General features: G+C 38.1%; 1 protein-coding gene across 3 annotated transcripts in view; it reads right to left on the bottom strand.

Annotated features, from left to right (window-relative positions):
* Positions 1–13276, bottom strand: part of Klf8 (KLF transcription factor 8) — a 270827-nt gene extending 257551 nt beyond the window's left edge. For 2 of the 3 annotated variants that reach the window (XM_047536809.1, XM_047536807.1), the window contains exon 1: positions 12845–13276. The gene's annotated coding sequence lies outside the window, so the exon portion shown is untranslated. The remainder of the gene's footprint in view (positions 1–12844) is intronic. The other variant, XM_047536810.1, reaches the window with a different exon arrangement.
* Between the last annotated feature and the right edge of the window lie 3653 nt (positions 13277–16929).

Here is a 16929-nt window from a genome sequence, read left to right as displayed (position 1 = left end):
AGAAATCATTGCAGAAGTGTAGGGTTTAAGTACAGCATGACAATCAGGAGCTAGGTTCAAGTCTGGACTCTATCACTGACTAGCTCTGTAACCTTAAAAAATCGTTTTTAAGTATCAATAACCTCAATCCATTTAAATAACAGATTCAATAAACTTTGATCCTCTTTAGATCTTTGCCATCTAAATGTGTGATCCATCCAACACTACTGATATCACTCAAAAACATTAGAAATTAAAATCTCCTCAGGTCCTGCCCCACACCTCCTGATTCAATCTGCATTGTAAGCAGAACTAAAGCTTGAGTAGTACTAATCTAGGTGAAGTAGAAGAAAATGAGAGAATATGTATAATTTCATTAACACATCAGGGGACAAAATTGGAAGTAAGTATGAACAGGATTTGAGAAATATGGAAAATCATGGAATTGTTACTACAGGATTGGATGAAAGGATGGTGAAGCAACCAAGATGACCACTCTAAAATTTAAAAGCATGTGCTTTTAATAGGCCTGGTCTTCAAAGTATGTTTTAAGGGAGAAGGAGTAGAAGAGATAGAGAATACGTGAATACTACTACTCATTGAACATTATATGCTAGGTACTTGTCTTAGTCTTTTCTGGTACTATAACAGAATAACACACACTGGATAATAAATAAAGACAATAAATTTATTTTTCACAGTCAAAAGTCTAAGATCAAAGTGCTGACATCTGGTGAGGGCCTTGTTGAATCATAGCATGGTAAATAAACATCATAACACAAGAGGAGATGGAGAGAGAGAAAGAGGGGGTGGGGGAAGGGAGCAAGAAAAAGCTAAAGAAGCTAACCTTGCTTTTAGATCTGCTCATTCTGGGGATAATGAACTTAATCCATCCATAAGGATAAAGCCCTCATGAATTAATCACCTCTTAAAGGGTCAACATTATAATACCATCACAGTGGCAATTAAATTTCAAATTCAGTTCTGGAGGGGAGATTCAAACTATAGCAGTACTCTTGTTACACAACTGAACAATTTTTATCAGATTGGTACTGCCAAGAATTTAGATTAGTGTCTTTCACATAACAATTGCTCAATACATTTTTTTTTTTGGTACCAGGTATTGAACCCAGAGGTACTCAACCACTAAGACACATTTCCAATCTCTCCCCTTTTTTATTTTGAGACAGGATCTCAATAAGTTGCTTAGGGCCTTGCTAAATTGCTGACTCTGACTTTGAACTTGTGATCCTTCTGCCTCAGCATCCTGAGATGCTGGGAGCTCAATACAATTTAACTGTTATTACTATTTGTAATAAATACTGTCTTAAACTGCCAACTAACTAAAGGACTGAAGGATAGAGACAGAGGATCCAAAGTAACAGACCCATATGCACTTTATTAAAACTTAAACCAATTTCATCAGAGAGGAAAGTGAAAGTAAACCAAAGTTTGCCCAGATCTCAAATGCTTCAAATGAAATTCCTCTTTCTAACAAGTTGCTTAATTTTGGTCATCAGTTCTCCTCATTTCACTTTGAAGGATGTAGACTCTCCCCTTGCTAATAAGCAACTTTCAGCTTAAGGAAGTCAGGATAATTCTATATATAAAAAGCAAAACAAATCACAGAAGTGGCAGCAGGATTTAGGGAGATTGGATCCTTTTGGAAGAAATTTATTACAGGATCTTGAGAGAGGACATTTTCAGCCAGAGCAGCTTACTTTGTTACTTTGGTGGGAAGGGGAGGTTTTTCTCTGAACATCCTTTATGATTAGTTAGAAATCCCTGCACCCCAAGTTCTGACAATACCTGTAAGAAAACTGGGTTAAGAGAAGAATCCTTCAAATATCAACTGCAATACCAGTAAGGAGTGTCAGGAAGGAAACTTTAAAATCATTGGGGAAAAAAAATCACTGAAATAAGAAGTGTCCAATGTCTCAGCTGGAACACACACACACCTTGGAAAGCTTCCAGGAGTCAAGAGGATCCATAAAGGAGTAACAGTAAATCACCGTCACCTGTCTGATTCCAAAGTTCAGGCATTACGTTTATGAATGCAACTCTTGCTAATTCTTCAGTCCTGAACACATCAGCATCAACTGTTCTTTACACTTATCACTTTTTCATTCAGGGCTGTTAACTTTTAAAATGCACACACCCAACCCCACTCACTAGCCTTAAGGTCATTATGATGATTGATAAGATGATTTTAAGCCACTGAAGGAAACTCTGTGGGTTTCAAAGTGCTAAAAAAAAAGTCGAAGAAGAATGTTTTGGCAATTTTGGCCTCAAATTTCTTTAGGCAGTAATAGGAACAGATTCACCACAGGGAAGGGCCAGGTCACTAGGAGTACATTGAACCTTGTATATTCCCCCAAATTATAGGGTTTAACCTGACAAGCAGATCACATAGGCCTACAGTGGTCTAAGACAACATGAGAAGCTACTGCAAAATGAGGAGGGCCAAAATAATGTTTGGTGCATAGAATAAATTTGGAAGTCTCTGCTCTGCACATAACAACCCCCTTATAAGTCCTCTCTGGTTAGCAAAGGTGTACTTTCAGCTTATATTACATGACCGTAGCCTCCTGGCCAGAGCTGACTTAGATAGCAGTAGGCAGCTTACTCAAGCCAGGCCTATCAGAGTACAGTTCCCTATAACTTGGGAATTTGAATAAAGAGAGCAGTACTTTTCCAGGTGACTGAACTATAACATATGAACTCAGGAGATGAGGCAGATATCTCTTGCCCACTGTGTGCTATAATTTTCTGGGAGATAAGAAATAAGCACATACGCAGAGGGAAGCATATCTAAGATATGTACAGAAAACCACTTTGGCTTCTTGATAACTTCACAGTTCCAAAACCCATTCCATTCTTTTTTTTTCTCAAGAAAATGTTTTTATTTTTTAAATTTGTATTTGTTCTTTTTAGGTATACATGACAGTAGAGTGTTTTGACATATTATACATACATGGAATATAACTTATGCTAATTAGGATCCCATTTTTGTGGTTGCACATGATGTGGAGTTTCACTGTTGGTGTATTCATATATGAACATAGGAAAGTTATGTCTAATTCATTCTATTGTCTTTCCTATTCCCATCCTCCCTCCCTTCTCTTCATTCCCCTTTGTCTGATTCAGTGAACTTCTATTCTTCCCTCGCCTCTGCTTATTGTCTGTTAGCATCCGCATATCAGAGAGAACATTCAGTCTTTGGTTTTGGGGGATTGATTTATTTCACTTAGCATGATATTCTCTAGCTCCATCCATTTACCAGCAAATGCCATAATTTCAGCCTTCTTTACGGCTAATAATATTCCATTGTACACCATTCCATTCTTAAGATCCGGTCATAGTGTCCTTATGTTTAAGCTAGTGCCAACTGTTTTTTCCCATTGACACCAAAGAATATTAATTTTTAAATTAATGAATAAAATTTGTAAAGGGGAAGCTACTGCTCAGCTCTTGGTAACTATCACCAGGTAGTGATGGCATGTACTTTGAGTTTTTCGAGAAAGCTTCAAACTTATACTTTATGTAAAGTTTTCTAACTTTTATACGCTAATGATGAATTCAAATTTTGAAAAACATGTTTCAAGACAATGAAACACAGCCACAGCCTTTGGATTGTGACCTTGGACAGCAAGTGTCCTGTCTTACCTAAGCTTTTCTGTCTTACCTGAAGATAACTCTTTCATCTATTTTTCCCTAGTACCTTCCTCTTCCTTTACCTGCTCCCTTCCCTTGATTCACTTATTCTACTCTACCACTCTCTTCTTTATCTTTTTCATTATATATCCATTTGTGCATTGAGTTAGACTGGCAGTAGAACCCAGAGTCAGTGACCCATCTTGAATTCTATTTCCATTTTGGTCTTGATGACTAATTGCTAAATTTCATAATTGTTAAAACTGGGGTTTTGAACCCAAGCTATCTGGGTTCAAATTCAAATTTATTCAATTATTTATAGAGTATTTCCAGTTTATTTACAAATACTATCGGAATTTGGGGTGCTAGAGTTTCTCTGCTAACTGAATGGGGATAGCAAATTCAGTACTTAAGAGTAGTTCCTGATGCATTTATTATTGAATTATTATTATTATTATTATTATTATTATTCTCACTTTGACTATCCTAGCTAGTAATCATTTCTATTAATCTGGTCTCCCACAAAGTGCTATTCTCACCCTTCTTATTGATCTGCAATAACTTTGGGGGCCCAAAGTGTCCTCAAGTCTTTTTCAACCTTCTGACCTCAATAACTTCTAGTTTCAGTTGACTTACGCTTAATGCTAAAGATCTCTCCTTTTTCTCTCTTCAGTACTGGAAGCAGCTACTCATTCAAAACCAAACTTATGGAAGATATTCCTAATATTATGCCTATAAAAAATAAAAAGACCACTTTCTTTATATTTGCATCCTGAACTATGCCTACTGCTTCAGTCTTTCTTCCTGCCACCAACTTATGCACCATGATGAAACACTATTTCCTGACCACACCATCTCTCTGGTGCCTCCATTCATACACATGATATCTCGTCTATCTGCAATTTTCTTTCTTTCTCAACTTGCATGCTGCCAAAAATCCATTTATTCTTCAAGATTCAAGTATTATCTCCTAAAGAAAGTATTCTCTCACCAGCCCCCCACATTCCCAATAACACCCGCATCTTATTTGCTCATATTAATGATCACTTCGCAAGTTTGCCAATACTCCACTTAAGTTGACAGAACTTTTCTCTAACCCTCAATGTTCCTTTCTAAAAAACAGGTTTAACTATTGTAAATTTAATTGAACAGCAGGCAAAGGGCTTAGCATGATCTCCAGTGTATAGTGAGTAATCAAGAATTGTTAGACATTAGAGTTTTGTCTGTCTCCAAGCTGAGCTCCAGGTTAAGATTTAGGTTTTACATTTTTTTATTGCCAGGCTGAGTTCTCAGGATATGTACATTGAATGAATGAGATAAAGGACTAAATGTTGTACCTTCCTTTCAAAATCATCTGCCTTATATATGTAGAAATTATTAATATATATGACCAGGTTTAATTAAACCAAAGTCTACCAAAAATACACTGTAAACCACTTTAAATCTATTCTAATCCATTTCATATATATCATATCATCATTGTCTAGCAAAAACATGCCAATCTCAAGGAGCTATTAGAAAGTTCAGCTTTCCACGATCTCATTTACAAAAATTACAAAAGAAAACACTTAGGAACAAATTTAATCAAAGAGGTGAAATCTCTCTACAATGGAAATTGTAGAAAACTGCTGTAAGAAATTGAAGAAGACCAAAAAAATGGAAAGACATCCCATGTTCATGGTTTGGAAGAATCAATATTGTTAAAATGTCCATACTGGAGGGAACAAAGATGGCTTTCCAGATTCTCCATAGCTTAAAACAGAAACAGAGAAAACTGCTTCTCAATGAGGTGAATAACTGAGGGATTTCATTGTAATTCAGTTGAACAGTCAGGGTCTCAGAGAGACCCAGAAATTCTGGTGTTTTGAACAGAGGATAAGAAAGAATACATCAGAGCTAAGCCAATGGTGGCTGTAATGCTAGGTCACTGCAGAGGAAAAGGCAACACAAAGGCAAAGAGAAACACAGCAGACAAATTTGAAGAGGTATTTGAAAAGAGCTCCAGGTTTCTAAACTTGTAAGCAGATAGAGAGCTGAGGTGAAAATCCATCTTGTGGGGGTCAGGCTGGAACTTACTGCTATAAAAACCTGGGAAATCTTAGCAAATATTGCTATACTATCCATGCCAGCACTTAACATATGACCTAGGGTGCATCCGGTGGAATGTGAATGAAATAGGCACAAAAAACACTGTATCCACAGGGATTCAGGGCAGATAAATGGAGGGGAGTGCAACTCACTTTCCCTTTGAGTTTGATTGTAACACTAGCTGAAGAAGGTCAGGACTCTGAACAGGCAAGCATGATTACATTCAGGAACTGAGCCTTGGAATGTCATATTTAGGGGCAGTGGTGCACATGAGACCTGATCTGCCCTTTCCACCCAGGGTGGTTGATTACCCCACCTTACAAATAGAATTTGGGGGAGTTGCCTAAGACCCTGACACCCAGCAGAGATAGGCATCTGCTTGACCCTAGGATGTGTTGATCTAATCTCTCTGGAGTAAATACCATCATACAAAGTTTCAAAGTTCCAATTAGAGCTAGACCCAGCCACCAACTGGAAATTCTCACATAGAAGTCTGAACACAGTCTGTAAAAATAAAAATAAATAAAAATTTTTAAAAAAAGAAGTCTGAATCAGCCCTTCCCTGAAAGTACATTGACCTAGGCAATCTGGGCAAAACATATGATACTTCCCATTTCATTCTACTTTGTCCTGGTGAACAGGAAAACTGAGTCATCTCAACCAGGATCAGTCCCATGCCACTCCAACCAGCAGCCTAGTGAATCCCATAAATAGGATGAAAAATTTAGTAAACGCCATCCCTTGTTCTAAGGGATGCACAGTCCAAAAGGAAACAGAAAAAACAGTCTGAGATAGGTAGTGAATATCCAGCCTTGTCCACAATTTCGACCACCTCAGTGGAGAGAATTTTTTCACTTATCATTAAGAATTTTTTGTTTTTCTTTTATTTGCTGATTGATTTATCATTTTTTTCTTTTTGTCCTTTGCTGTTTAATTTTTTTTAAGGGGTAGTGGTTGTTGTTTTGATTTGGGGATTTTTATTTGTTTGGTTGGTTGTTTTTGTTTGTTTTGGTTTGGCTTATTTTTTTTTTCTTTTCTCTTTTCTTCTCGAATAGTCAAATTCTCTTGTTTTTTTTCCCCTCTCTCTTTTCCTTCTTCCTCCTTCTTTATGGTCTTCATGTACTTCCTCTCTTCTGTTTTCTATATTCTCACCTTTTGAATATTTTAACCTTTCTTTCACCTTCCTACCCCATTTTCTTTTCTCTAAATGAACTATGTTTTTAACATCTTTTCATAGATTTGGCTTCAGATATCAGCTCACACTGCTACTTACTAGCTGTGTGAGGGTGGGCAAGTTGCTTAATTTTTCTGTGCCCTCATTTCCTTAACTGAACAACGGAGAAAATAATAGTAGCTACTTCATAAGATTATTCTCAGCATTGTATGAATTGATACATATAAAAAGCTCAATAGAGATCCTGGTAGTGGGTCTTCAATAAATGTTAGGTATATTAGGTGGGGATGGTTGGATGCATTGGAGAATAAAAGAAGAATAAATCAAAGAAGATAGGACAGCAGGAAACCAGTTGATGAAACAAGTTATCCTAAGATATAGGAGAAAATGTTCCTCTTCCACTTACTAGTTGTGTGATTCTTAGGTAAGGTATTTTACTTTCTCCTGCCACAGTTTTCTCATCTGTGAAATGGAGATGATAATAGTGTCTAGTTTACAAAGTTATCATGAAGATTAAATGAAGTGATGCACAAAAAACAAAGAATTCTGAAATAAAATGAAATGAGCATGAAAGAAAATTACACATGAAATATAAAGAGCCACATAAATATATTACAAATTATGGGTTGAAGGAGTATAAATGTAGATTCTTTTTTCCATTATTTTAAAAGATTTAACACTTTTATTGTTGCATATTTATTATATAGAATAGTGGATTTCATATGTGACATATTTGTACATGTATATAACATAATCTGATCAATTTCTTTTCCCAGTACTTCCCCTTGCCATCCTTCCTCCCAACCCCTGACCTCCTTCCCCTACCATATTGGTCTCCTATTTTCATGAGGGTGCTTTTTCCCTTTGAAGTATGCTGTCTTTAAATCTTTTGGATAGATACTGATCATATAGTAGTTCCAATTTTAGTTTTTTGAAACTCCATAATGATTTCCATAGTGGTTATACTAAATTACATCCACAACCACAATGTATAAGGGTTTAAAAGGCATTTTGAACTAAACAGTGACAAAGGCACACTGGGAATAGATAAAATTGGTAAATTTTGTGTTATGATAGCAGTAAACACACAAGTCAGACCCAGATATTCAGAGAGAATTGAGATTATAAATTATGTATCTGAATTAATCAAAACCCTGACTTTTTTGGGAGGGTGGGTACTGGGGAGTGAACCCAGGGGCACTCAACCACCAAGCCACATCCCCAGCCTTTTAAATATTTTATTTAGAGAGGGTCCCTAAGTTGCTTAGGGCCTCGCTAAGTTGCTGAAGCTGACTTTGAACTCTTGATTCAATTCTCCTGTCTCAGCCTACTGGGATGCTGGGATGCTGGGATTACAGTCATGCGTCACCATGCCCAGCTGGTTTTTAAAGATACATGCTTGCTAAATTCTGTCCAGTTACTAGAATCAGAAAAGAAAATGACAGTACCCCACAGAATTTATGAACAATTATTTTCTGAAGAGGAATATGGAAACAGACTAAAGGAAAATTTTCATAAAACTATAATCTTTATATTCATACCTAAGATTAGGACTAGAAACTACTGAAGTCAGCACTTATCTACAAAGCATACTCGCCCCAACAACTGGATGCACAGACGAGTCTTTAACTTTAAAACAAAATAATACTTTGAGATAAAGTCATAGATGATACAATTCACCAATTTAACATGTGCCATTCAATTATTTTGAGCATAAGGAATGAGGATTCTGACATGCAATAGGGATAGTCATAGTGAGTCTCTGTTACTGATAGAGGTATATTATTTCCCTCTTGAGTGTTGATGCTGGGGAAAAATTAAGAACCTCTAAGGCAGTGATTTTCAGACTTCAGTGTACATTAGAGTCACCTGAAGAGCTTGTTAAAATACACAGTGCTGGGCTGGTGATATAGCTCACTTGGTAGAGAGCTTGCCTCCCAAACACAAAGCCCTAGGTCCAATCCCCATTATCCCCTGCAAAAAAAAAAATACACATTACTGGGTCTAACCCTAAGAGTTCTGAATCATTTAGTGGGGAAGGTAATTCTGATGCTGCTGGTCCAGATATCATATTCTGAGAACATCATCTCTAAGCCAGTGGTTCTCATCCTAGCAAACCAAGTTAGAATCAACTAGGGAGCGCTTTAAAAATTGTCTTCTTCCAGGTTGTCCCTCAAGCAATTTCATCAGAATTTTGAGGATGGACAATAGTGTCAGTATTTTTTAAATATCCCCAGGTGTTTCCAATATGTGGCCACCATTAGAAATTATTGTGGAGGAAATCCAACATAACTCCTAAGTGTTCCTACACACACACATCTATCCTATCCCTACAGGGGAGGTACAATGACAAGGGAAAATTTCAACCTGTAGCACTGAGGGAATAAAAACTTTGTATTTCTGTGACTCGTTCTTTTTCTTTTCACATTCTCCACTTTGGACTTCTTTGGTCCTTTTTCTTTCTCTTTCAATTCTTTTTCCTCCCTTCTCTCCTTCTGCATTCTATAAGGCTAATGAGGTGTCTAACCTTGCAGCTCCTTCTGGAAAGAACTTGGGGAGTACAGTGAATAACTTAAGAGAAATCATGTGTGCCAATAGGGCTAGGGGTTTTAAAAAGTCTCCAAGCAAACAATTTTCATAATTTCATGATAGTGATATAAAATCTTGCAATATTTTCTTAAAGAATTCTTTCAGTGCTAATAAATTTATTGTGATATTTTTGTTCAAGTACATTGAAGAAACTTTTTGTATTTTGTATTCATGTGTTTGAAACATTCTTCAGACAATTGTTATTAAACAATAGTCAGTATAAACTAAAATTACATTAGTTGACATAACAATAAGCAATATGTTACTAAATTATTCTTAAAGGAACACTGTACCCAAAACAAAGGAATCCATCTTGATTTTGTTAAGATGGATAATTTAAGATTCATCCTCTCATGGAGTAAAATTTTAAATTAAAATGATTATATTTTATTCAAAAATGGCTTCCTATATCATTCAGAATAAAAGCCAAAATCTTCATATGGTCCTATATGATATAGCCTCCTCTATCTCATTGACCTTATATCCCAATGCTCCCCAGTGAAACAGACCTTCTTGATATTCCTTAAAAACAAGGAGCATTTGCACTTGCTATTACCTCTGTCTAGAACACACTTTCCTTGAGTATTCTCATAGATGGCCTTTCCACTTCTCTTAGATATATTCTTAAATATCACCTCATCAAAGAGGGTTTCCTTGACTATATCAAATAACTCTCCCCAACCCCAGTGTCCTATAGCCTTTCTTCTACCTTTTCCCTAGTTAAAATAAATTTTTATTGTTTATTGTCTGTACCCTCTACAAATGCCTACTCATTGAACGTTCTCTCCAAAATCACTTATTTTCCCAGAGTCTTGTGCAGTAATGTTACAGAGTAGATTCTCGGATGTGTTTGTTGAATGACTGAATGAATGAATGAATATCATATAATTTTCTTTTGTTATGATACCTTTCTCCATTATAGCTTTCTACCCCTGTAGGCTGTGTAAGAACTAGGAAGGGATTTAACCAAAGGAAATATAGGGGAAAGCTGTCCAAGCTATTCTAGTCTAGGAAAGAACAGCCTAGCCCCACCACATCTTGGTATTCCAGAAGGAGATAAAGGATCAAAACTACTGGTGGTTAATTACAGAAATAGAAGAAAAAAGAGCAAAGAGAAAATGCAAAGTGTCTTTTTTGCAATTATTCCTCATGAAACCCTTTTGCCTTTCCATAGATAAAAATTCCCTACAATTCCAGGAAGCAGAATGACTCACACAAAACAACTCAGAGTGCCATGGGAAAACCACTTGAAGCCCTTGAAGAAAGATTTCTATTGCTTGAATGGAGTACTTTTTAATGGGTTTACAAATCTTTCATTGTCCTAGAAAGAGGATAAGCATATTTTAGCAATATTGTTTTATGACAGTTAAGATTTGCCTATTTCTCATATCCTGCAACTAGAAAATCCCCCAAAGAAACAATAACCAAAATGAAAACAAAGGGACTATCAAACATTACAATGGAAACACAGACGCCCCTAACAAATAATATGCATGCTAAATGCAAGGGACTGGCTATGGAACCAACACATAGTTCCTTCCCCACTTTCCATGCAAGGGTGTAGACAAGAGTTTTAGGGGATATGACACGTACAAGTGACCACTGGCTCTATGACAAGACTTCATTCCCACTGTCAAAGCAACCAGAATGTTTCCATTGTATTTGTGTTTTCCTTTGTTTTTAGGAGTCTATAAATCAGGGATTTTAAGAAGAAGAAACATTGAACACGGCTTTCTTTTTACCTGAATCTAGTAGTCGCAATGATAGGGCCGTTTGGAATAAGGTTGTTTTGAAGTTTAGAAAATCCTGTATCTCCTTCTGGAATCTACTGAGGAGAGAGGGAATGAAGGAAGGTGCCTTGGCTAAATGTTGCCTCGGAACCTAGAACTGACACATGCCCTTGACAGGAACTGGCACTGGAGATGAAATGAAACCCAGTATAGTAAAGAAGGGAAGGATTTTATATCTTTCATTTTATACTCGGGACAACTAAAGTGATGCACTGCAGAGTACTGGGTACTGGTCATTCCATTAACAAACAGAACCTTTCAGAGTGAATACTAGCCCTAAAACCTCAAACGACATGTTTTCATCTCTTTCACCTATGGGATATCATTAGGCTCTATCCACATTCCTGGCACCCTCTCTAAAAAGAAACAAAAGAGAGACAAATATAGGACAGATGTCACTGGTCCATAAAAGGCCCTTTTTAACAAGTCTCTTCCATACCAGCTCTTCTTTATTTAACAGTGAAGCCCTTCTTCCTGACACAATCTCCCTGATTGGGCATTGGAATGACAGATCAGCTGAGGTGGTCTTAGCTTCCCTATTGATATATTCTGTCCTTTTCCCTTTGCATGTTATTTTGACTTGACTTCCTATGTCTTCTAGCTGGAGACCAAGTCACTTGAATTTAAATATATGGATGCCTGGCACTGAAGGAAAGACAATAAACATGAACCATAGAGTCATTCATGTTAGATATGCTTGGAAAATGTTGGACTCAAATTCAACATCTATTTCCACATTGTAAGAAGAAACTTAAGTCACCAATCAGTTAAGAAAGGAGTAACAACACTCTGCATGGACTTAACATTTTCCACACACCACCAAGCAGCATGATAGTCCCAGGTACTGCACTTGACATTCAATAAATACTTGTAGAATGAATGAATCTACACTATCATGGTGCCTCTCAGGAAAAGGAAAATGTCCCCTTCAGCTAAAACTGCAGAGCCAATTGCTTCTGCAGTTAACTAATGTGCATTTTGGTATCAGTGCCCATGGTGCTCCTAAAAATCAAGTGGATATTAGAGTCTAGTTTTAAGGTTGATATGAGGAAGAAAAAGCACATAAATTCCTTCCAACATACAGGTAACGTAATAGCAAGAGGACACTGCCATCTTTCTTGAAATTGAATTTCCCAAGTACAGTCTTCCCTTAGTTTAAACTGTGCACGGTTCCTTTAAGAAGGCAGGCAAGATGGAGCCCTCCCAGCTCACAGCTAGAGGCTTAAAGCAACCTGAGAGGGATGCTGGAGTGTGACAAAAAGAAAAGACCAGAAGGGAGGAAGTGAGGCTCTAATTTCAGGATGAGAAATCGAGGCTCAAACGATACAGCCATGCAACTGAACGTACCTATCCCGCCAAATGGCAGCTCCTCTAGGCTGGAAAGCACCACCCCTCCTCCCCTCCCCTCCCCTTTTCACCCCACCCCACCCTGCTCCACCCTTTGGGTCCTCCTTAGAAGAGTCTCTTTCTGAAATGCAGCTAGATCTCCTCCCAGTGGAGACCCCAGAAAAGGTGGCAAAAGGAAGGGGGGAGAGAAGGGGTGGTGTTAGTCAAAATGAAAGGGACTTACTTTCGGATTCTGCGCCTCCGAAGGCATTCTCTCCTCCCAGCCCCGGGCCAAGGCCGACGGGGCGGGGCCGGGATTGAGCTGGTGGATCCGGGGTCCTCACTCCCTCGGACTACAAACCTAGTTCAGTGGAGAGTTATAGGGAATGGGAACCGACTAGTGCCGGTCTACATTCGATTTTAATTATCTTAAGAGAAGACAGTAGAGTGTGAGAGAATTAGCCTGTGGTGGGAGTGGAGGTGTTCCCACCCTTTCTAGCTAGCTTCCCTCGCTCAGCTTTGGGATATCAGGGGCAATGAAATTCTTTTTTCTTCCTTTTGGTTTCTCCCAGCTGCCTGTCCCAGACCCCACCCAGCGGCTCCACCCCATCCACTGCTACACATTCTGTCAATCACCAGCCCTTTTAAAGCCGCATCGCACAACTAGAGTTTTTCTCCCTTTGGGAGGACAGACAATCTGGGAGCTCCTGACCTTTTCAATGATACCCCGGACCTTTCTGCTAGGTTAATATAAGAAGCTGAGGTTAGTTGCTAGTGGCGGCCTCCCCTCCCCCTCAGCCCTGAAGCTTTCAACTCGGCTCCACCCAAACTCCTTCCGGTCAGCCAGGCTCCGCCACACCCCACCCCATTTCTTTTCTTCACTTTGTTTCTTGTAAAAGTGCTTCCCTAGCCTGCCAGAACTCCAATAAAGTTCCTGGGGCACCCTTCTTGGCGCCGCACACTCTCGTGCAGTTTCTGCACTGAAGTAGCTTCAACTGCTCTCTGGTCCCCCGGCTTCTCCATTCTGCGTGGCACAGGATGCTCAGTTTCTGACTTGAATGGGAAGAAAGGGTAAGTGATATCCAGAAATGTGCTGGATGGCTCTAATTCATCCTAAACAGCAGCCCCATTCCAACGACCGCACTCCACAAATAGGCAGCTCAAACTTAGAGAAAGGCTCCAAAGTCCCATCCTATAGGAAAATGTAGAATTCGAGAACCACCCATCAGAAATCACAGTTGATGCCATTATCCATCCAAGTTAATGACAATGCCTGGTTGCTTTCAAGCCACATACAATTCTTAAGGAAAACCTTTGTCTCTATCTTAAAAGTATGTCCAGAAGCTGATCACTTAACACCATTTCCACTAATCCTTTAGGCCCTGACCACCACCATTTCTCAACTGGATACCTAGAGGAATCTCCTCTTGCTCCCTCTTTTCCTACTGCTGCCTGCCTAAAATCCATTTTCTGATCATCAGTCTTTTAAAAAGGAAACTTTAGAAGACCAATCCAACCAGTTTATACCTGTGTTTAAAATCATTCAATCACTTCCGACTGCATTTAGAATTCAAACTCTATCCCCTACTTACCTCTTTGACTTGATTTATAAATACCTTGCTCACACTGCCATAACCTTAATGATATTTTATGACCATATGGTAAGATCTGTGTCACCTCATGATCTCTGCACTTTCTCCTTTTGTTTGATTCTACCCATGGCAGGCTCCAATATCCTGAAGATCTCAAGGAAGCATTTCCTGACCACCTAGGTTAAAGTAACTCCCATGGCCCCGGATAACAATGGGACCTCATCCCATTTTATTTTTATCACAGCACTGATCACAATTTCAGTCTTATATGTGTGTTTACTTCTGTGATAAAATATGTCTCCAACTCAGAGTAGAGACTTTGTTTTGCTCACTGCTCTATCCTCAGCAAACTGAACAGTGGCTGCCATATAGTAGGGACTTGATAAATATTTGTTAAAAGACAACTGACTGCAATGTCTTCAGGGATCTATCTTGTACTGTATATTTTTAAACAAGTCAAAAAAGAAGGCAGCAAAGAAATACCTATTATAAACCACTTGCCCTATTTATTTTCCCTTAGAACTTCTGTCTGGATAACTTGCCCTTGGGCTAAATTGGTAACATGATTGGAGCAGTGACATAGTAACAGTGGGTTTTTAGGTTTTCTTTTAGGATTTGAAGTTGACAGCTGGTGATTGACATAAGTGTTCTTGGTTTTGTCAAATAAGTGACAGGAAATTCTTGGGGCCTGGATGATCTGAACTAATAGATGTATTTCTAGATATATTTCTAAATGTATTTCTTGCTTTGGAATCAGATTATGTATATATGCTCTTTCACATATGATTCCACAACTTCCCTGTGAATTAAATACTATACCATCCTTGTTTTCAGATGAGAAAACTAGAAGCCCATGGAGGTGGAATAACTTGTCCAAAATCACACCTCTAGAAAATGGTGACACTGAATTTGAACCCAGGTATTATGACTCTAGAGACAACTACTTTCCCACTATACTGAATTTCTTAAACTTACAGTTAGTCATGATATTGGGGAAAGCATACATATAAGTTTGTTGGATGTTAATTGGTTAAAGATGAAGGAAAGACTGAAATTAAGTACATTAATTACATACAGCAAGAAGGGTAGTTTGAGTAATTCTGTAACTATGATCTTGATACAAGGTTTTAAGAGGAAGGACACCAGGTCCTTCCTTAATACAAGGTCACTAGGGAAGGATAAAGGGCTATTTAATCTCAAGAAGAGAAAACTAAGGAGAATAAGAGTCCTTTCTCTCAGGATTGTCTTGAGCAATCATTGACATATCCTTGATTGCTTAGCCATCATGTGTTCTTACCTCAGTTATCTGTTATTCATAAAGACTACTAGACCTAAGTCTCCGGTCTTCTGGTCATGAGTGCAACATAGTTCTTGCTAGGCTTCTATCTATACCTGTACATGATACTATGCAGAAGCTTTAAGGATACCATGGCTATGTTCTCTCTGAGTATGGTGCAAAGAAAGCACCCACAGAGGTCAGCAATTTCCTGTATACCCAATACTACAGTTTTTTGCTGTGTGAGTACATGCAACACTGTATAGTTTGCCTCATATTCCTCATCTATATAATGAAAGAGGTTGAATTAGTGGTTGCAAAACGCTCCTTCTATCTCAGAAATTCTATTTCTTTTGGCTAGTTTATTGGTATTGGAAAGATCTCATAACAGGAAAAACTATGGGATATCAAACTTCTGAGGAAAGTGAATGCATTCCCTTGATCTGATTCCCCTTGATATCAGCAGTTAGTAAACACCACATGGAACAGAGTACATTTCCAATTACAAGGATTTGCCTTCTGTGGAACTGACTTGAAACCAGAGGTGGTTCTGTAATGGTCATGTCTGCTGCCTGTGATATGTGAACCTTTTCTATTACACATAATAACTTGCTCCAGAGGAGGATTCTTGACTCAACTGGGCCAAACAGTTTCTCTCTTCCAAGAGCATGGCATTGTGGATTAAAACAGAAACTGGTATCACTGGGGTGGAAAGTCATATTAAAAAACTAGAAAGAAGTTTGATAAAATCATGTTTCTCTTGTACCTGGAGCTAATATAATTCCTTCCTTGAGTCAACTCTTCCCCTAACTTTGTGGCATATTCTACTATCAATATATTCCATTTTCCTCTTACTTTTAACATTTATTACATATGCTAACCAGAGTCATCTTCTTATTTACTGTTTTATACTCACTACGTGCCTGGCAAAAAAATGGTGTTCAAAAAATACTTGTTAGTTGGAAGAAGGACTGAATGAAAAAATAAAGTCTTCCTCACCAAGTCATTGTTCTAGAACTAACCCAAGTCCTCATTTTTCTGTGCTTCTATTACTTCTACATTGTTTTAGAATATAGTTAGTTGTTTAGATACTGTCTTACTAGACTGAATAAGCTCGTTGGAATTATGGTCTGTGTCTTGTTCATTTTCAAATACTTTTCAGTAACTACCACAGAGTTTTGCTCATAATAGACAATCCAATCATGTTTAATTGAATTCAATTCTGCACTATACAAGGGACCTCAGTCAGTCAGATAGCAAAGGATCCTTAATATGCAAAATACAACTGTGATGTAGCAGAAAGAGGACTGGATTTGGCATGTGAAGGTCTCCAGTTCCAGGATCATCACTATCTAAACATATCACCTTTCTTGTAGAGAATACAGGAGATTCTGATAGTTCCTGATATCAAAGAGCACTTACAATATTTCTGAGAATCATGGTAGAGCCATTTCATTTATA

The sequence above is a fragment of the Sciurus carolinensis genome, chromosome X (assembly GCF_902686445.1).
Source record: "Sciurus carolinensis chromosome X, mSciCar1.2, whole genome shotgun sequence".
Lineage (NCBI taxonomy): Eukaryota > Metazoa > Chordata > Mammalia > Rodentia > Sciuridae > Sciurus > Sciurus carolinensis.
This window is presented reverse-complemented; position numbering and strand designations above follow the sequence as displayed.